At 29.2% G+C, this 23,449-nt stretch overlaps 1 protein-coding gene across 16 annotated transcripts in view; it reads left to right on the top strand.

Annotated features, from left to right (window-relative positions):
* The window catches only part of LOC142319274 (inactive dipeptidyl peptidase 10), a 362,606-nt gene that overhangs the window by 128,291 nt on the left and 210,866 nt on the right, over positions 1–23,449 (top strand). The window contains exon 3 of one of the 16 annotated variants that reach the window (XM_075356363.1): positions 5,982–6,097. The exons of the other annotated variants lie outside the window; for them this stretch is intronic. The gene's annotated coding sequence lies outside the window, so the exon portion shown is untranslated. The remainder of the gene's footprint in view (positions 1–5,981; positions 6,098–23,449) is intronic. 16 annotated transcript variants of the gene reach the window in all.

The raw sequence follows: 23,449 nt of genomic DNA, 5'->3' as shown, positions 1-23,449 counted from the left end.
AACTGGTAATAACAAGAAATCTTATAAACGAGTGATTTTGTACTCATATATTTGCATAAGACGAATGATTTTTAACAAAAAATATTTTTTGAAGAATCGTTAATGAAACTACGTTGACAACGTGGTAATCTTAAAATGATGAAATTCAGTATATCCTACCCACTTTTTTTTTCAGTTTAAATCGTAAAACAGTTACGATACCTTCCCTCATTTATATATACTCGTAGTATTAGAAAAGAGAGCTTAAATTTGGAGCTTTATATTATTTACCTCACACTTACTTATGGTTACGATCCATGTAATGCAACTGTGATGCAAGAGGTACTGGCTTTTGTTTTTTGTAAGATTAATGCTACTTACTATACAGACATTCCTGTAGTGAAAAGAATGAAAGCGTCAGTTTTAAATTTGAATATCATCTGCACATCTTTTTGTTTGTCACATTGAAGTGCAAGCTTATATATAAATCAGTAAAAGAAGTCAAGAAGTAACTAATCTATTCATAATTTTCCCTAGTACACCTATCATTAGATGCCTGTTATTCTTGAAAATGGCCATGCCATTATCCAATGTAAATCATATCAGGTCACCTACAACCATTATAGTTATTGTGATTAACATACACACATTACATTACAGTAAACTACCATCAGGAATTAAAAATTGTCAAGTAACATGTCTATGGTATAACACACAATAACTTTTTTTTATAAATACATGAGACAGATATTTTTTTAGCTATCCAACATTTCATTCAGAAAAATTTAGAAATAAATCTAGTTTTATAAAATTTAAAATGAAGTTAATGTAGCAACCAACAAAATAATATTAGTGCCTTTTAATGTCACGGTAAATAATAATATATAATAGCCATCACTAGTGAAATATGTTTTTAAGTGTAATGATTGAGAACCTTCCCCGGAACAATCATGAAGATTAAATTTGAAAAAAAGATTTTCTTTATGACTCACCTAAATTTCTAATGATAAGTCGACAAGAATTCATCACGGAATGAGAATTCTTTTATACAACACTCAATATTATTTTGGAGATCTTCATGAAAAAATGGATAGAAAGAATTTTTAGATCACAAAAAAAAGCATTAGAAATATGTCTTCTTCTCTATGAAATGTTCATGAAGAAATAACCGTATAATTGGTACCTATGCAGATAGCTTTTTTAATAAGAGGGCTAAAAGAATTTTTAATTGAAAAATATATTGTATAATTTTACACTACAGGAGCTATTTCCTCTTCAAACAAAAATAAGTTAGACAGTCAGAGGCTTAGAATTACATATATGTTTATCTTTTGACTCGCTCTATATTCAGTAACCAGGAGAGGGGTTAAAATCTATCGGTTCATATAACTAACCATTTCAAACCCCTTCTTACATGCCCCACAACACGTCAATTCAATAGGAATTATTTGAAGAAGAAATATCACCATTTTTATTACCTGCTTTTCTTTAACTTACAATTTCAACCTTGTCCTCAAATCTTGCAACCTTAATTAAACTCACTCCCCACGTAAAAGTAAAAATTTACTTGACAGTTTAAATACTTATACAAAAAAAAAAGAATAATGCTAAAACTAACATTTTACGAAGAGAATTCATTACTCAGAAGAATTTAATTTGTTCAAATATGATTTAATCCTCTGAAGGAAATAAAAAATGGAATAATATAATTCCTTAGAAATTATTTTATAAGTGTTGGAAGACACCGAATCTCGGCAAACATGTACGAAAGGAAACAAACAAAATTCTACAAAGATGAAAAAGACAGCAACTCAGCGAAAGAGAAGGTTAGAAAAGTGCATCAAAAATACCAAGAAAAGGAGCCAGAGAGCTCTCTTTCTTTTTCTGTTCAGCCTCCGGAACCGCCGTAAGACATTACTTCAGAGGATGAATGAGGATAATATGTATAAATATAAATGAAGTGTAGTCGTGTATAGTCTCAGGTCGACCATTCCTGAGAAGTATGGTTAATTTAAACTCAACCACCAAAGAACACCGGTACCGATCTAGTATTCAAATCCGTATAAAAGTAACTGCCTTTACTAGGATTTGAACCATAGAATTCTCGACTTCGAAATCAGCTGATTTGCACGCAATTAAGAGCTACAGAATACCAGAACAGCGTGTATTTCGATTGGCACTTCCGACGCCGGCGCGAATCGCAATATCGTGCGATTCAGACACACCTAAAGACTACAAAAATCACTTGAAAAGTCAATGTCACCGCTAGATTTAGAATGTTGGGCACTACAGGCGACACAAGAACATGAAATTAGTATACAGTTTAGTCGCCAACAACTTCATGAATTGGTTGCTGATCTTACAGCATTCGAGAATGAAATCAGTAAGTTTTGTGATTGCATCTGAAATTTGCATAAAAGGATGCTATCTTAACCAGGGTTCAATATTTCAATTTGCCACAACATATATATATATATATATATATATATATATATATATATATATTTTTTTTTTTAAACTAATTTAAAATTATACAAATAATAAAAATTTTAATAAATAATAATTTAATTTAATTATAATAAAAAAATAGAAAATAAAAAAATATTTTTATTTTAACTTGTTTTTCTTCAAAAAGAAATTCATACTAACGTAAAAATGTATGTTTTTAGGAAAATTTCTTAAAAAAAAAAAGCGTGGGGCCCGCTCAAATTATAAATTAGTTGTATATGAGAGTGTGCCCCACGCTTTTCTTTTTAGTCATGCCTTAATAGAAAATTTGTTTAAAAGTAATTTTCTTGAAAACAAAATTAGTTTTAATTATTAGTACGAATTTTTGTTTTTGTTATTTATTTTTTTAAAAAAAGCATATTTAAAAAAAATTATTATTTTTTTATTTCATTCTACCTACAACTGAACTGGACGAAGATATAAAAAGCAAGTAGTTCGATTCTTTACCGCTTTGCCAAAATAACGAGCGGCACATATTTGGGCAAATTTGAAGAATCTTTTGACAGTTTTTATTACTGCTATTATTACAGCGAATCCTTATTTCTCATCATACAAAGTGTATAATATGGCTTACCACTCATTGATTGTTTATAAATAATCTTAAAGCATGCATAATAATAAAATATAATTTTTTGTTAAATTTTAGAACCTGGTATAAATGTATAAATAAACGGTTACAAATATATCTTTTGTTATTATCCAATTTAACGTGTAAAAAAAATTAAAAATATAAACTTTTAGTACTTATTTTATAACTTTTTAATATCAATATCCTTATTTTTCTTAAAGTAAATAAATTATATATAAATATATATATTATATTACAAGTTGTACAGGTATCTATATGAAAAATGTTATTCAATTTATTTTATCCGTCTAACTTAACTGTATTGAAATACTGAAAGTGAAAAGTTTTAGCTATAAAGATGAAATTTGGTATTCATGAATCATAAATTTGGTATTCAATATATATGACAGGGATTGGAGTCAAGGATAAAAATAAAAAAAAAAGGTTTCATAAATTTATAGTTTTATATATAATTGAAATATTTACATTAGATATTGGAAAATATTCATTTAATCTTCATCATAATACAACGATGTGTTATGAATTATTTTGTATAAATTAAAATGAAACATTTAAAATTAATCTAGTTAATAACAGTAGTAAAAATTATTATAATTATTATTTATTTACATATCTTATACAATAATTTTCACATATTCATATTCTGTTGGTATATCCCTGTAAGGTTAAAATTAGCATATGTAACTGCTATCGGCTTTTATCTACTTTGTATTATATTTTTTATAACATTATACAAATTTTTTCACCGCTCTTTTGATTCAATATTACAATTTATAACAAATTTTAATAATTTCCACACATTTGATCGACAATCGATAGTTTTCTTTCACTTCTATTATGTATCGATCTTTCGAATTATCTAGTAGTGTAATTTATCATTTTTACTTTCTTGTACGAAGTAAAGTATTGTGATCGCGAAAAATTTCGGTTTTCAGATTTCAACGAAAATATCCATTTTGATCATCCCTGAATCCATTTTGACTAGTTTCGGCGTGACATCTGTACATACGTATGTATCTCGCATAACTCAAAAATTATTAGCCTTAGGATGTTGAAATTTTGGATTTAGGACTGTTATAGCATCTAGTTGTGCACCTCTCCTTTTGACTGCAATTGACTGAACCAAAAGTTTCCAAAAATGTCCAAAATCAAAAATAATTTGGATTCTGGACATTTTCTTAACTACAATATTAAGCTCTCATTAACAACTTTTTAACGATATAACATAAGTGGTACTTATTTTCATTGGTTCCAGAGTTACAGTCAAATAGAATTTTAATTAATGAAATATTTAGATCTTACAGGGGGGAAGGACATCGGTTGGAATCAGACTTCATCTCATTTTTTTTTTTTTTTTTTTTAATTTACATATATTGATTAATTACTGATAATTATTAACCTCTGATTGTAAAAAAAAATTACGATAAATTATAGTACAATAATAACATTAAAAAAAGAAAACTATGAATAAATATCAGAAGTTATTAACGAAATAAAATTTTATGTATTTTTAATTTTAAATGAAATGTGTATATGTAATTTAACAGGCGTACAAGGAAGGCATGTGACGTCCACGTCAGATATTTTAGTTTGTTTATCTATACGAAAGTCGTTTATTGATTTTAAGGCCATGTTAATCTTGTATAAATAAAATTTTTGCTTATATTAGTTTCAAATTCTATTACGTTTTAATTTTTCTAATCCAATGTTGTAATTTTGTAAGATGTTATGTATTTTCAATTTGCATATTGCATTTCTGTGAATGATATAAGAATGTGATGTGTACATTTAAACTTGGATTTTGTGACTATTTATAAGAGAAATGTTTTTAATTTTTTCTTTAAAAAAAGAATATTTTTTTTTTTGTCTTCAGTCATTTGACTGGTTTGATGCAGCTCTCCAAGATTCCCTATCTAGTGCTAGTCGTTTCATTTCAGTATACCCTCTACATCCTACATCCCTAACAATTTGTTTTACATATTCCAAACGTGGCCTTGCTACACAATTTTTTCCTTCTACCTGTCCTTCCAATATCAAAGCGACTATTCCAGGATGCCTTAGTATGTGGCCTATAAGTCTCTCTCAAGTATTTTGGTTTGTTTTTCTTTAATCTTCCTTCTACTATTAATCTGAGGCCTAAAATTGCTTCCCTTGTCCCTATACTTTTTCTGAAACCAAATTGGTCTTCTCCTAACACTTCTTTCATTCTCCTCTCAATTCTTCTGTATAGAATTCTAGTTAAGATTTTTGATGCATGACTAGTTAAACTAATTGTTCTGTATTCTTCACATTTATCAATTACTAAATTATACTTCGTGCAAAACTCTATAAGTCGGTCCCCTCTTTCATTCCTTTTGCCCAGCCCGTATTCACCCACTATATTTCCTTCCTTGCCTTTTCCAATGCTTGCATTCCAATCTCCAACTATTATTAAATTTTCATCTCCTTTTACGTGTTTAATTGCTTCATCTATCTCTTCGTATACACACTCTACCTCATCATCAACATGGGCGCTTGTAGGCATATAGACGTTAACAATCGTTGTCGGTCTAGGTTTTGATTTTATCCTTATTACAATGATTCTATCGCTATGCGTTTTGAAATACTCTACTCTCTTCCCTATCTTCTTGTTCATTATGAAACCTACTCCTGCCTGCCCATTATTTGAAGCTGAGTTAATAATATTTTTTTAGCTTCTAATAAATTATGGGAGTGGGAACTTGTTTAGTAGTGTTGGAAAAAATAAAAGTTGTTTAGTAGTGTTGAAAAAAATTTTTGGTGCTGATTTACTAATGTCAGTGAAGAATTTCGTGTTATATATCTTTTTGTGTTTAATGTTATAATTTTTTTTATATGTATTTCTCTATACTTATTTTTAAAATAATATTTATGAATTATTTTACAGTTTCTAACGTTTTCAGATGTTAAAATATTTAATGATTTCCTGATTACATCACAAATTTCCAATCCAACATTGATTTCAGTGGAGCTAAAGCATACCTTGGCGCAAGACTATAAACTGTAATGCCACATCTTATTAAGTATTCAATCATAGTAAAGTACAGCAATATTTTAGTTGAAGTATTTATTATAAATTTTAATTGATAAAATTTTTGTGCAAAAATTCTTAATTTTTGCATAAATATTGGGTAGTATGAACCAACACATACTTGATTCTAAGTATACGCTTAGATATTTAAACACTGTCAGAATGTTTCATTAGTCTACAAGCACAATTATTGTTTTTTGTAAACCAAGTATAATACTAGAATTATCATTGTATAATAATAATATTATTACATCTTTTATTCAGTAAATTTTTATTTTAACACAAATGAGGATACGACATTACGGTGAAATAATAAATTAGACAGAATAATATTATGATAAAAAAACATATTCAAATATGAATATCATGAAAAAAAAGACTGATAAGGCATGTCATAACGCTGTTAACAGGTAAATTTAGTCCAGAAATGGAAAAAATCTGCAAAAAAAGAAAAAAGTAAATTAATAGTATGAAGATGTTAAAAGAAAATGAAACGGTTTAAAATATAAACCAGAAGAAAGGGAAAGCATGTAAGAGAATCATATATATATAAAGAAAATATATTAATGTCATTTTTTGTCTTTAGTTTTGTTTCCACGGTTTCAACGGAAATATTCTTTGAAAAGCGACTCATTTTTCACATAATTTTCATGACTATTCACAACATTTTCTATTCAGGTTATTTATAAATAGCTGCTATTCTATCTACACTTTGCATGGTATTCCTACTTTTTCTTACAATTATTTTGAAATGTAATTTTATCAGAAATCTTATGTATTACATTCTAGAGTGAAATGTATATAACGTTTTAGTCTATTACTATTACTCGTACACAGTAATACTTCAAATTATACTTTGTCAAATTTTACTTATTTTTTTTTAAATATCATCTACAATTTTTGCATATCAAACATTCTGAATAAAACATTTAACAGTCTAGAGTAAATTTTATGGATTAATACAAGACATTATAGTATGAAAAATAAAAATACTTTTCTTTGAATAATTATATTTTACAATTCATTTGACACCAGGTTTACTTTATCCCTTTTTAAGACTTTCTTTTATACATGTTTTAGTTCTGAGCTTGAATTTTATTTTAAGAAAGCCTGTAGAGAAATTAATCTTAAATAATATCAAATTTTTCGCTTCTTTACACAGTAGTGAAATTTCAAGTTATATAACTTCCTTTACAGACTATATAATTACGGTTTTAAATGTTTAAGAACACAATTTTATTTATTTTTCTAATACGCAAGAAAGAAATTTCCAACGGTCGGTGTCACTATTGTTACTTCATCTTTCAGTAAAAATAAAACATTTTGTGTTGAACCGTGAACTTTAATAATACTATTAAGTATACATTTGTTTCGCAACACTACACAGCGAAATAGTTGTACATACAAGTACAACAAGGTTTATATACGTTGGATACCACCAACAGATAAAATTTGCCGGGCAAACGATTATTAACATTAGCTTTGTGCTTTGTTACAATAAACCTCATCTACAGATCCGCTAATCTTATCAGCTTTGCTTTTATTTATTACGACTTTTATGATTATTCATGAAGTAGTAACGTTCAAATTTCATTTTTAATCAACAATAATGTTTTAAATACATACTATCGTTTGTTTATAGATAGCCTTATCCAGGTTTTGTATCACATCTTATGAATTCTAAAGTATTCATTTACCTCAAAAAGTTTTCAAACTTATTTTTTGTCGTCTCCAAGAATTATTTAAATATTAATCTTTTTATACAGTTTTTCTTCACTTTTCTGTTCTTTATCTCATAACCCTAAATATCTCAAAAGATGGAAAACAGTCTGTTTTAATGGAAATTATGAACTTAATTATGAAAAAAAAAACTTATATTGTAGTCGAATTTTACAAAATTATGGTTTAACGATTAAATCGGGTAAACAGAGAATAACTTGACAGACTGATATCAGGTAAAAGAATAAAGATTTATTATCTACCTGCCATTTAATCTCTAACTGCCCTGTTTACTTTTTAGTGTTTACTGTTTATTCTAACAGCTTTATAAGTCTCTGCACAACACTACCATGTTTGGTTATTTTCATTACTTCGACATTCTCAGAATCGGTATTATGAAAATGGGTTTAGTTGTTTTGCTTCGAGAAGGACACCGGTTAAGTGGCGTACACAGCTTACATATATATACATATGTACACCTGTGCACTACAGTCAGGTAAAACAAACTTTTGCTGTTTTACTGTGAGACGTTAAAACTTAAAACAATAATTAAACATAGAACAGTAAAGAGCGCCGATTAAAAAATAAGAGAAATCTCATTAATCAGAGATAATACATCGACTACACTAATAAATAATCAATTAAACTACATCATGCTAAATTCATTTGTTCTTAACCAATTTTATAAAAAAAACGAAAAACTTGATCATCTTTTTTAAACGTACTTTTTAGTTTTTTTAGTTAAAATTAATTAAAATTTCAATTTTAACTAGTAATACCCGTTAAAAATTGGGGTTAACTTTTTAATAACCCCAGTTATAAAAAACCTTTATTATCTTTTTTTAAACCTACATTTTACTTATTTTCAGTTAAAATTGAAATTACAATTTCAATTTTAACTCATCTTAAAATTTTAAAATAAATTTTAAAACAAAAAAAAAAAATTTACGATAAAATTTTGACTTCCCTTTAGTTCACATCAATCAATGTAAAGTAAACAGACCTTTACACCATCTCCATCGTGTCAATGTGTTTCTATTTTCCTTTCAAAACTTTAACTTCCTCTGTCTGTTATACATTATACCTTATCTCAAAGAACACCGGTATTTAATGTGTTTTTGTTGTAAATATAGTATTATTATTTTTAAAAAGTGAAGAAAAACTGTATAAAGAAGATTAATATTTGAATTAGTACTGAAGATGTCAGAGATAGTAGTATAAAAACGTTTTTGAAAAAAGTATTTCAACAACTTTTTTGATTTTTTTTTTTTGTTATTTTTTTGAGTGGTTTAGAATTCATAAGAATTGTCTATAAACTATCGCTTCAATATGTGTTTAAAATATTATTGATAATAAAAAATGAAATTTGAAAGTTATTTCATTAGTAATCATAAAAAAATGTATTCAGTAAAAGCAAAGTTGATAGATTAACCATTGATAAGATTTGTCGTAACAGAGCACAAGCTTAAGTGTTGATAACCATCAACCCGACAAATTCTACCTCTCCAATTAAAACGTTCATATACAATCTATTTAATCTTAAGGAATATTATTTATCACAAAATTTTAAGAGGTATACAAAAAAGCGAACACTGATGAAATAATAAACAAGGTACACCTGACCAAATCTCAAAGAGGTAGTTGTTTAATAAACCAAAGAACTATTGGAATATTACAGTAAACTAAAAGAAAAAAGAACGATGGAGATAAAAAATAAATCCTCTCTGGATTAAAATGGTCAGATGCAATGCAAAAAGATTTAAAAGAGCAGATGATACGGCAACTGACATAAATGGATTAGGTCTCCTGAAAATAAGCCAATGAAATCGATTGCAGAATAAATGATCACACCAGAAGCAATACTATTTGCTTTTGGATTAATTCAATATACAATTATACATTTTATATAATTCATTAAAATAACTCCAAGGTATATCGGACGAAAATAACGAATCAAAAACGTATTCACCAATAATAATATTCAGAATAGTCAATCAAATACCATCGTAGAAATTACTACTACTACCCGTTTTAATCATAATAATTCATAAAATTAGAGAAATATTAAGGGAAAATAACAGCAACAGCGATTTTTAAAAACAAAATTATTTTTTTCCATTTTCTACTAAAATCCATTTTTCGTAAATTTTATCGTAGTCCAGTGGATTTGTGTTTGTGTGAAAAATATTCATATCAGACTATTGTTTTGGACCGTTAAGATGAAAGACTAGATACTACAGCACTGTCAAAAAGGTCGGCCATGCACTTAATAAAATAACTGACTTTATTTTAAAAATCTTTTTACCTTTTGTTTGCTATTGGTCTCTCAAGACGTAAGCCCATCAATATCAGGAAATGGAATCACTTTTTTTTTAAATCGCAAAATTCTTAACATTAACAGATAAAAAATACTAAAGTAAAGAACTTTACATCAACCTACAATAAATTATGAATAAACGGTAAAGAAAATTATTTTACTATTAAAGAATGGGGAAAGACAGGTTATATTTCTAAAGTAGGATACTGTAACGCGGAAATGGTTGCAGAGTGTCACAAATATTAAACAAATAATACTCTTGTAAATTTTTACGTCTATAAGTGACGAGTATTCATTGTAAATCATGGCTGGTATACAAAGAATTTAAAAATTGCCTTAGTTAATAATTTAATGTAAAAATCAATATTTAAACCATAGTATAATGAAATTTATGGTCTGTTATAATAACTTTTTTTTACAATTTCAAAAATTCTTTTTAAGAATTTTAAGGGGTTTAATTTTTTGTTTTGTTGTGAAAAAGCGGGCATCAACAGCTATGGTCATTAGCCGGGTGGAAATCGGTAGCTATGTAAAGATGCCATGCCTGACCGGGATTTAAACCCGGGATCTCCAAATGCAATACCGAGACGCTACCTACTCAGCCACGTAGGTCGGCGATATAATTTTTATTTATTTTTTAATATATTTAGCTTCATTTAATATTTAAATGATTTTCAATTTAATACATTTTTTTGTTTATATTGATGCTAATATTTTTAGAAAAAAGTTTACATAATATATACATATATAAATATTTTAACTTTCATTAATTATTATTTTATTCATAATATTGAAATCAAGATGTTTAAAATGACTCATTTACAAGTTACATGAAACTTATTCTTCCGAATATCCTACAGAGTTAGTTATGCAGTTCTCTCATTAGTGAAAAAATCAATGATTCCACTGTGCTTATTCCGTGGATCTGTAAAGAATTAGGAAATCTTTAGTATTCAATCCAGCAATATTTTTTTATTTTCTTAAAATAATATCTTTTATTGGTTTAATATCTCGTTTTTATCAAATTTAATCCGTAAATTTAGTTTATAAAAGTGAACTGAATTCTTAATTTTTATGTGCTGTTTGTAAATATATTTTTCTGGACTATTTATGTTTCCTGTGTATACGAGATTATGTATGACAGTTAATAATGTTTATGGGAGTAACGGCTGTATGTGTTCTTTTTATCAGTAGTCCAATATAAAATCCAGTCTCTCCGTTGTAATATTTAATACAAATACTACTTCTTCAGTTTAATTTGTATTCTTTTCAGGTCCTATATTTTTCAGTGATGTTTTATTGTATGATATTACGTACTTTATCTGTAACTTTGGGAGCAACGAATTTATCTTGATTTCGAAAAACTTAGAAATTTTTGTATGAATGTTGATGTATTTCATTATTTATTTTATATCAGTTGGTATCATTAGATTTTGTTCTTTGGTTCATTAGATTTTGTGGTTATATGAAAAATTTTGTTTATAAATATTGACTAGTAGATAATTTGTGTCAGGTTTTTTATTTTATTTAGTTCTTCATTGCAATTTTTGGTCGGTACTGGTGAGTTTATTACGCGGGGAAATACGTGCTAGAAAGTGATACGTGCAAGAAAGATATTTGTGCTACGTGAAAAATATAATCGCAAAGATTATGAACGCAACAATTTTATCTTTTTCATCTTACCGTATCCAAAATAGATATCAAATATGCTTTTATAAATATATGGAAAATCCATTACCCGTAACACACTACCCGTAATATACCGTTGAAGTATAATTAAAAAAATTTACATAAAAGCTAAAACAAATACAAAAAAAAAGTCAGGGACGATTCAACCAATTTACATCAAATATTAACATGCGTAATTAAATTTCAATGAAACTGATGTAGTTTGGAGATTTTTTAGCCTAAAAATGTTATACATAGGCATATATATATATATATATAAGACAAAAAAAAAAAAAATAATTAACTGAAATTATTATTTATTAAAATTTTTATTATTTGTATAATTTTAAATTAGTTTAAAAATATATATATATATGTTGTGGCAAATTGAAATATTGAACCCTGGTTAAGATAGCATCCAATTTTATGCAAATTTCAGATGCAATCACAAAACTTACTGATTTCATTCTCGAATGCTGTAAGATCAGCAACCAATTCATGAAGTTGTTGGCGACTAAACTGTATACTAATTTCATGTTCTTGTGTCGCCTGTAGTGCCCAACATTCTAAAGCTAGCGGTGGCATTGACTTTTCAAGTGATTTTTGTAGTCTTCAGGTGTGTCTGAATCGCACGATATTGCGATTCGCGCTGGCGTCGGAAGTGCCAATCGAAATACACGCTGTTCTGGTATTCTGTAGCTCTTAATTGCGTGCAAATTAGCTGATTTCAAAGTCGAAAGTTGTAAGTTTCAAATGCTAGTAAAGTCAGTTACTTTTATACGGATTTGAATACTAGATCGTGGATACCGGTGTTCTTTGGTGGTTGAGTTTCAATTAACCATACATCTCAGGAATGGTCGATCTGAGACTGTACCAGACTACATTTCATTTACATTCATACAGATCATCCTCATTCATCCTCTGAAGTAATGGCATTCGGTGGTTCCGGAGGCTAAACAGAAAAAAAGAGTGTTCAATATAAATATAAAATAAATCATGAAAATTATTTGACAAGATATGTTTTATGTATATATATATATATATATATATATATATATATATATATATATGCCTATGTATAAAATTTTGAGGTTAAAAAATATCCAAACTACTACATCAGTTACTTTAAAATTTAAATGCGCATGTCAAAATTTTATGTGAATTTTTTGAGTAGTTCTTGACCGATCAGTATCAGCTGATCTCGGTCGGACCACTTCTGAAGTCTGAATATTTTTATAGTAGTTACTGTAGAATTTTAAGACGTTCCAATAAAAACCAAGAATGTTAATCGAAAAACTGTTTTGCACATAAGATTATATTTTTATTCAGTATTCTTAAACACAATTCATATATCCAAAATCATTCTTATTTATTTAATAAAATTAACTTGAAGGTACGGAAGTTGTTGGAAAACCCTATTTTAAAGATTATAGAGGTAGTGTCGCCGCCTCTCTGTCAAGTTGTCGTACTTGCCAGAGGACGCTTGCGACAACTCTCGATAACCTTTCACTCTAACTCACATCGTATTATTCATTAGATATTACAAAATATTAATCGTTTTGTAGTGCTCTATAAACGTGATTATATAATACGTATTAATTATATCGTGGATAATTGTACAACATAAGAGATAAGTTTAGTAATATTCCAGCAAATTTAAATATAAGAACATTTTAATACTATACTATACAGTCAACTCTCAATAATACGAACCTTGATGACGCGAATTTTTTTTCTTGAGAAAACCTGCCGTACTCAAAAAAAAAAAATGCGAGGAAAACTCGAAAAGATTATTGTGACAAATTGCAACTCTTTAAGTCGAAGTGATTAAATGATTACCTCTATAACTCGAAAAACCACGTCTAAATCGTACCCTTACACAGTGTTACCTCTATTATTCGAACATTATCTTCATATCTCGAAGTTCTTGCAGTAAAGCCTGTCTGGGTAACTTGAATTCCTGTTCTGGTAAACAAGTACTTTAACTTGTCGATTTCTGCTGACAACTACAAGTGTAGAATGTTCTCACTCGTGGGTGATCATTATCCTCGCGTTCTTGTTAACTTAATTTACAACAGCTATGATGTAGTGTGTGTGTGTGTGTGTGTGTGTGTGTGTGTGTGTGTGTGTGTGTGTGTGTGTGTGTGTGCGTGTGTGTGTGTGTTTATAGGATACAGCTTGTTGAAGTTAAGTACAGTGCAATGACTGCTAAAAAAAGTGAACAGTTTAATTATCGGAGATAAATTTAAAATTATCCAAGTAGTAAGCGCAGAGGAAAGAAAAAAAGGATACTGTTGTTGAATTTAACATTCCACGTAGCACTTTTTCTGCAATTTTGAAGAATGAGGCAAAGATTCTGAAAAGGAACAATGAAAAAAAGGCTGAGTGGTTCAAACAGAGCAGTAACAAAAACATAACTTTGGAGGTATATTTTTGAAAGAAAAGGCAGAAAATTTTGCTGAAATATTGCGTCGTGTACAATTTAAGACGCGTAAAAGTTGGTTAGAAAATTTTAAAAACGGCAAAAGATTATAACAAAATATTTTATTTATTGATAATTGTAGGGCTCACAATATCATTTTTCCTCTCAAACGGGTCAAAGAACAATTTTCAACATCAAAATTCATTAAGCCCCTAGACCAGGGTGTAATTAAGAAGATCATACTATTTTACCGGATTTTTACAAGTTAATAATGTACATTATTGCATTTATAGCATTATACATCAATAATAACATTACTCTGTTTATTGTTTATTTCAATTTAATTAAACGTATTTTTAGGTAAGTTAATTTTCACAAAGTAATATTTATTAAAAATATTTAAAGTTGTTTTATAACCATTTAATTTACAGTACAGTACAGTAATAACAAATATGTATATAAGAAAATACAGTAGAGCACAAAAGATTTTACCTCTGTAACTCAAAATTTGTCATTTACATCTCGGTATCTTAAATAATTTGTAAACTCTGTAAATCGAATAAGTCTAAAAATTATAATATCTAACTATAAAGTTAAAACTTAATCTATAATTTGAGCTATTCATAACTCGTACTATACATAACTCGAAGTAATTTCATTGTTCCCGTGGGATTCGAGTTATCGAGAGTCGATTGTACTTTCTTTTTTTTATATCTACAACTTAAAAGCTCATTAAGATACATCGCATACTCTTTATTACGCATTGTTCTAATTCCTTTATCTTTCTAAAACATTCTCCAAAGAAAACATTTTAACATAAAAGGAACATTCATTGAAATTTGAATCACAATAAAATTATTGTTCTTAGTACCGGCTTCATTCAAGCAATGATCGTCAATCTCTTACACTTGACTAAGGTTTTCTTATGATTCTAAGGTATAAAAATTATTTAAGATAAAAGGGACACTAAGATTTGTTATTTCTGACGACAATGTTATTCACTACAAAAAAGGTTTCTGTGATGAACAGAAAGAAAGTGTCTTTTTTTATAGAGTTGAATATACCCGCGGCTCAGTGACTATATACGGCTTAATACAAAAGATAACTGGATACCACCTCTTCACTCCTCATTTATCCAAGTAAGTCAACTAGCACGGGATGTTTGTTATTACACGACTGCCTAAAAAGGATGTTGTGTTAACGTTTTCGTTGTTTTGCCTTGTTGTATTTTATTTTGTTATATTTGGTGTTTCATTTTTGTCAATTCTGTTTTTCTTTCTATTTCCATGTGTTGGACAGATGTGTAGTTTGATTTGTTGCATTTTTGTTTTCTGTATTAAATATAGGGGAATTATTAGTGTAGGTTTTGTTTTATTAGTTATTTACACCCGTCACATGTAGGGTATTTCCCCTTCGGGTTCAAGATGGCTAAAAAGGAGTGTAATGTATTTAGAGTGTGTATGTGTGTTCCACCGTACCAGTTAAACGGCTGAACCGATTTAGGTGTATGACCCCGCGTTGGAATCCTTACGTTTACCGAGTGTCATAGGCTATTTAAATAAATAAGTATGTAGAAGTGGAAATTTTCCGGTTGAAGTTGAAGCACAAACTTTAATGAATTGAATTAATGAACTATGTGAACTGTGAGCCTTTACCACAGTGTTACTGGATTTGAACTGAATGTTGCGAATCAATCGAATGAATAATATTACAAAAATAAAAGAATTAAATTTACGTTAAACAAAATAAAATAATATTAAATAAATTTTTTTTAAATCTGTTAATAATGGTAGTGGGCTTCCCGTGGGGACTGCATGTGAGGCTAGTGTTGAGGTGATGCGAACAGCTCGAGCGAGGTTAGACCGATCATCACCATCAACTGGTAATAAACGGGTGCCCCTGGAGCGCTATTTTGGGAGGTGCAATAGAGTGCTCTTATAATATCCTTGCGAACAACTGATCGATTTTCAAAATTCAAAGGTTAGCCTTCAACCGACTTAGTAGGTTGAACACCAATTGCATGCATCAGATACACTCTCAATCAAACAGATCACGGTTATTCGGAAATATTGTTATAAGTTCGCAACCAATCTAAATTAAAAAAAATTTTTATACCATATGCAAATACTACATACAAAATTGTCTCCCGCACGCTCTTTAACTGTCCTATATTTAGTACTTATCCTATATCAAAGAGTAATATATTAAAGAGCTTGTCAGCAATGTTTTTTTTGTAGTCGTAAATTTTTTTAATTTATTTTTTAGAATAGTAATTTTCTGGCTTAACATCTGCCTCCTGTTAGATCGCCTACAACATTGATTTTATAGCATCTGAAATACATGTATAAACATTATGCATCAACCAATATTATTCTACGTAATGTTGTATACTATCGTTAGGAAAAATATAAAGAAAAAATATATAATTTCTAAATTTTAGCACAGTACAAATAGACTAATGAGCAAACACTAAATTATCAACTAATTATAATTACCAGACGATAGATGCATTTTTTATAATGTAAAAAATGCAAATATTAACAGGGATACAAAACTAAAAACCTTCCGGATGACAAACAGAGACACTACATTCAATCACAGTATTCGGCAATATTGTCTTTCACTCTGCGAGTGGTATTCAATTTCATATTACATTAATGTAAATTAGGTTAATCTTTTCTTTATTTTTATTCTTCTCTAGTACAAATAACAAAAAATGAACAAATAAAACTTGATTAAGATAACAAATAAATGAAATAAGTCAAACATTCTTGCGACTTCAGTATCATTAGTTAGCACTAGAGGTGAAACCACTGATTCACCGGGTTGGTCTTGTGGTGAACACGTCATCGAAAATCTGCTGATTTCGAAGTCTAGAGTTCTAAGGTTCAAATCCTAGTAAAGGTAGTTAGTTACTTTTATACGGATTTCAATATTACATCGTGGATACCGGTGTTATTTAACCATATATCCCAGGAATGGTCGACCTGAGACAGTATACTTTGTTACATTCATACATATCAGCCTCATTCATCCTCTGGAACCTCCAGAAATCCTCCTCTGTAACCATTTAAAGGATCCGGAGGCTAAGCAGAAATGAAAAAGTGGAGAAACATTAGTGAGTGACATAACATACTGTTCGTATGTTAAATGTATATCGCACATATACTTTCTTTAATCAAAAAAAAATGTTGATATTAAAAAAACACTATTCTTTTAATTTTTACTTCAAAGTCAATATTTCTGGAATAGACATAACTATAATAGATTTTTTTTTTAGTTCAGCCAGTAATAATAATTTTTCTTTTTTTTTTGAACATTTATTTCATACTTTTTAAATAAAAAGAAAACCGTTAATAATTTGATGGGTCTGCAATACAAGTTAAATTTTATCTTATTACCACCAATTTTTTGGTAGTAACATTTATGTAGGTTTGGTGTTCGTCTCCATTTATTTCTGCTCTGGGCTAACCGTTCCTACATGTAAGAATACTACTCGCATCCGTTCTTATTTCTTGCTGTTATATCTTCTCATAAAAAAGGTCATTTGGGAATACTGCAAAAAATATGTATTTCTATAAACTTAAAAAATAATATCATTAATCGTTTTTATTTTTGTCTTAATATATTCTTTAAAACTGTAACTTCACTAAATATATAACAAAAAAAGTTCAACAGATTTATTACTCTACAGAAAGGTAAAATTTTATCGTTTTTAATTACTATTTCGTTACAATCTTTTTTTTTAATTGTATTATCAAAAACTCACAGTGTTATCTTTTCCTTAAAGTAATTTTTAATATTTTTTAATACATAAATTATTGGAAAAATAATTTTAATATTTTTTCATTTAACATTATTATTTCCTACGTATTAAAACAAATGCTTACATTTATACCGACATTCGTAGCAGATTAGAACAGTTTGCTTTCAACCGGAGATTAAGGGTTTGAATCCTACATCTGGTATGTCATTTTTTACACACTACAATATTCTAATACATTAAAATCGCAGGCTTTACGCTTATGCAATGAATTTAATTATTTCATAAAAACTATGTACTATTTTTATTACGCAACTCATTTAAACTTCCAGAAATTTTGGGTGCAGCTGCAAAACATTTATGAAATTTATAGTACAAAATACTTAGGTGTAACTGTTGATAGTAATCTTTCTTGGGAAAAACACGTTCTTACTCTAAAAAATGAAATGTATTGCTACGTGAGGAAATTTTATTATCTTAGATATTTTTGCCCAGTAGGTGTTCTAAAGATGCTTTACATGGGTCTGGTAGGGACACGATTAAGATATGGAATTGAGTGTTGGGCTTGTGGGTACTTTAATAAAATTCGACCCGCAGTTGTTGGCCAGAAACATCTTATTTGTACTATATGCAGTATTTTACGTTCTAAACTTGCTTCCTTTGAGGAATTTATATTTTTATAAGGTGCTTCTAAATATCTTTATTAGGAGTGGAGATAAGTGCTTGAATATCCACATGTAAAGCGTGAAGAAGCAAGGGAAATTATGGGCCTGATAAACCTCGTAAGACGTTTTTTCGAAGATTTTTCACATAAATGCCCCCAAAGAATTTTTAACAAAGTGCCGAGTTATGATAGAAGTTGTAAGAATACAAAATTAATTATATATAATTCATTTAAAATCTTTATAAAATACTGTCTCATCCGTTATAAAATACTGAACACTTTTTCGACTCGTATGTTAAAATTAAGTTTAACGAATTACCCTTCAAAGAAATAATATCCCGTTCTAATAAGTAGGTAATATTTGTTTCATATTTTCGTCTTTACATTTTTAGGTGTAGGCGTAATGGTTTATTATTTATCTTTATGAACAATAAAAGATAACCCTTGCGTCATTTCATTCCCCCTTATTGATATTTAGCCTATCAGTCAAATAATTGTAATTTTTTACAGCCACTTCTGTCCATTTTCATCATTATTTATCTGAAGGTTACCCCTAAAACATAATTTTTATCCACAAGAGGTACCTACCTAATTTTTCAAACCGATGCTTTACAGTACTTGCACTATTTTAGTCTTCAATATTTAAAAACGGGATAAGTATTTTATTTTACTTAAATAAAAAAAGTTAAAGTAGAATGAAACGAATTAATTTTCATTAGCATAAAAGATTTTTTTTCGGTGACTTCGTTATTTATAATCGACTTCCACATTGAAGTTAAAATTAAGTCGTATGATAAACTATCATTTGAAATAGGGCCATCCAATGATAATCCTTAACGAGTATAAAAACAATTACCATAGTATAAATAAACACAAAAAAAACTTGTAACTATGAAATAACTTCATCATATTTCATAATGCCTGAGAATATAATTAAATATAGTTTAAACGCAGAATTAATACATATCTTAACACCAGTAATCATCAAATTAGGTACGTAAACAGGACAAAAATAAGTTAATCTATAATCAACATTAACTTTAAGATAACCATAGATAAATAATACGAAACATAAGCATCCATAATTTTGAATAACCGAAAATAAAACAAAAACAATTGTAAGAAACGGTATCGCCAAACCCGTTCATCATAACAGTCGAGCCTTTTCAGCCTCCTGATATCCTCACTGCTGTCCAGTAAATTCAAATCTAGATGATTAGCATGCTTCTCCAGCTTGGACTCATATCTCGAAACTAGACGTTCAACTTATTATAGAACGTATGGAATTCCTATGTAATCGTGTATATCAGTTTCCCTCGCGAACTACAGCGCTTCCGTTTTGTTCCGTGGTATTTTATTGTGGAACCGCTGCTGAATAATCTCCACATTGCTCTTACTGGTTGTGTCCCAAAGTTAGATTCCTTAAGTCCATACCGGCTTCGAAAAAGCCTTGTATAGCAGAACCTTGTTAGACAAAGCTAATATCTCTTACTCAATATGCAGTACATCCTTTTAAACTTAACGTCAACTTTGAAAAGATCACGTAATGGAGTATAAAAGAATAAAACGATTAATATTATTGTACCATTAGTCGTCACATAGCTAGTAAACTATTAGTATTACAGTATTGTAATATATGATATTGTTTCAATTTTAGTTGTCTAAGGAAATAAATAGTATACTGTAATTGTAACTGTTTAATTTTGAGGAATGTATGCTAAGTTTGAAAAATAAATATTATTATTATTACTGCTGATATAACAATCCCCCTCTAATGCACATATAAACCAAAATTTTACAAAATTGAATTATTACTATATAAATTAACACCATACTGCTGATAATACTAATATGAAAAGAAACGTAACTCCATCCATACAGACATGATAAAAAGAGTATTACTAAAAACAACTATAAAATACCATTAAAATAATGACGATTTTAAATTAAATCAAGAAAAACAAGATTATAGATTCAAATTTCATTTAGATGTTACAAGAATGAAAGAATAGTCCTTTAATGCAGAATATGACAATTTAAAAATAATAACAACAAAAGTTTAAGACTTATCGATTATCGATGAACATAGGAAATTGAAGAGGAAAACAAGAATAATAACGGTAGAATGAGGTAAATTAAATATGAATATAAAACAAGATACATATTTAATTTACATAACTTTAAAAAAGACTTAAATTTGTGATTAAAATGATGGGATTGGACCACGAATTCACATTGTTATCAAAGAATTGATGTAGGAGGGTTCAGAGTGAAAGAGAGTTACTAGGTTGAGGGTCTGGAGAACGGGATGATACTGTGATATAGCTTTATAAGTGGAAAGGGGAATTTAGGAAAAAAAGGAAAATAATCTCCGTTAGAAAGCTGAGCTATTCAGCGAAACTAAAATTCAATTTCAAGATGTAGGATTAGTTCATTTTTTGGCTGTATCAGTGACGCCCGATTTAGTTTGTATATGAGAAAAATTTTTTAACAAACTATTCTACTAGAGTTTTTATTTTACATAAATTTCTAATATTACTGTTATTATTATTTTTATCCGCTAGTCCATAATAATAAACTTTTATTACATTCCATGTAACTAATGTTTCAACAAAATTTTACAAAATATCATATCACATTATACTTTAGGAAACAAAACTATCAAAAATGGAATGTGACCCAAATAAGTATTTCAAAATCAGTAATAACTGGTTAAAATATATGTATATATAAACCTATTATCTTAACTTTATAGAATATGTTTAAAAAAATTATTTGTCGTAAAATTTTTGATAAATCATACAAAAGACTACTGAATACGAAATGGAAAAAAATATGCTTATAAATCCTACGTCAAAGATTGTGGCTACGTAAGATGAGACAGGAGTGATTAGTAAAAAGAATGACTTTAAAAAGAATAAAAAACAGAACAGGATATGGAGAGAGAGAGCAAAGCAAGACCTTCCTTTTTCAAACAATCAGGACAATCTGTTTTCCAAGTGACCGTCCCCGAGGGAAAGCCAGAATGTTTTTTTCGTACAACCGCTTATACAGTCCTTCTTACCCCACCCGAATGGAAAAAATCTAGATATGCGTTTTATAATTAGCAATGCTTTTTACGCACAATGGATATCAAGTAGATACATTTTTAAAAAAATTATTTTTTAACCTATTCTATAGGTTTGAAAACAAAAAGACCGCTGATAGTCGATATTTATTATAAAGAAAAAAAATATAAATATACACAGTTTTTTAACAGGATTCTTTACTTTCCTAAAATATTTACGAGGGATATCTCTAAAATAAAGACCGCTGGGAAATTACTCTCCTTAAGGTTGGCGAATCTGTGTCGTTCATGGCCTCACTAGTAATGCACACTCTGCATTGTTGTTTGTAAGTTGTCGCCTTGTAGTATCTTTGATTACGCGTGAGTTATTACGTTATAAAATGAATAGGAAAATCGATGTTGCCGCCGACTGTGAAATACGTGGAGTCATACGGTTTTTAAACCATCAAAACGTTAAGCCGTCTGAAATTCATAGGCAGTCGATTGTTGTGTAAGGTGATAATCTAATGAATGAAAGAAACGTCCGAAAGTGATATGAAAGGTTTAGAAATAACAGAATTAATTTGCACGATGAAGAACGTTCATGGAGGCTCTCGATAATCACCGAGGATTTGCTGAAACGCGTCGATGATGAGATCAGAAAAGATCGTCGCACAACGATTTCCCCACCTGTTCCTTCTTTTTCCTGATGTTTCAGGAGCTGTTATCGGTCGCATTGTTCACGAAGATTTAGGTTTCAGAAAGGTTTGTGCACGTCGGGTGCCGCACATCTTAACGGAACGTCACAAAAAATTCGAATGGGTCCTGCTTTGGAATTTCTGATGCGCTACACAGAAAAAGATGATGATTTCCTTAATTCAAGCGTTACCAACCGATGAAATATGGATTTCGTGTTACAAGCCAGAGAGAAAACGGCAGTCAAGTAAATGACGTCACCCTCTATCACCAACCAGACCAGACCGACAAAGGTTAAGCCACAGTCGTTTGGACGCAAAATGATGGCAAGTCTTTTGGGATCGGTTTGGCATACTGCTGATTTATTTCATACCACGTGGAACGACTATAAATTCTTTTGCATTTCGAAGCAACTCTACATAAGTTACGGCGCGCCATTCAAAATCGGCGACCTGGGCGGCTGACCGACGGCGTCATCCTGTTGCACGATAATGCAGGTCCACATGTTGCGGGTCCGACACCTGATTTACTGAGAACATTTAGATAGAAAATTTACGATCACTCACCATATAGTCCGGACTTAGGTCCTTCTGATTACCATTTTTTTTGTGAAATTGAAAGAATTTTTGAGTGGTAAGCAGTTCACGGGTGACAATGAACTTAAAAATGCTGTTAATCAGTGGCTAAATGGACTGGCGGCAGAAGAATACGTCGAGGGTATTTGAAGCTGGTTATCGCTACGATAAATTTCTTATTCCATGTAGCGATTACATAGAGAAGTAGTATGAGGTACGTAGTTTAAGAGAAGTAAAAGATATTTTTAATTTTTCATAATTTTTTTTACAATGAAATGTTCTTTACTTTACAGATAACCACTAGTAATTCTTCATTTTTTTAATGTTGAGAATTTTATCCGTTTAATACCTAGCTGAAATCTCCCACATTTTGATTTGTTTTTTTTTTTTAATAAACTTCAACATTTTTACACTGGTATTTAATTTCCGAACTTTAGTCAATCCATTTACTCAA

Source organism: Lycorma delicatula, chromosome 2, assembly GCF_047948215.1.
Source record: "Lycorma delicatula isolate Av1 chromosome 2, ASM4794821v1, whole genome shotgun sequence".
In the NCBI taxonomy this organism is placed as follows: domain Eukaryota; kingdom Metazoa; phylum Arthropoda; class Insecta; order Hemiptera; family Fulgoridae; genus Lycorma; species Lycorma delicatula.
The sequence above is the reverse complement of the archived record's forward strand: the minus strand, read 5'-3'. Positions and strand labels throughout refer to the sequence as shown.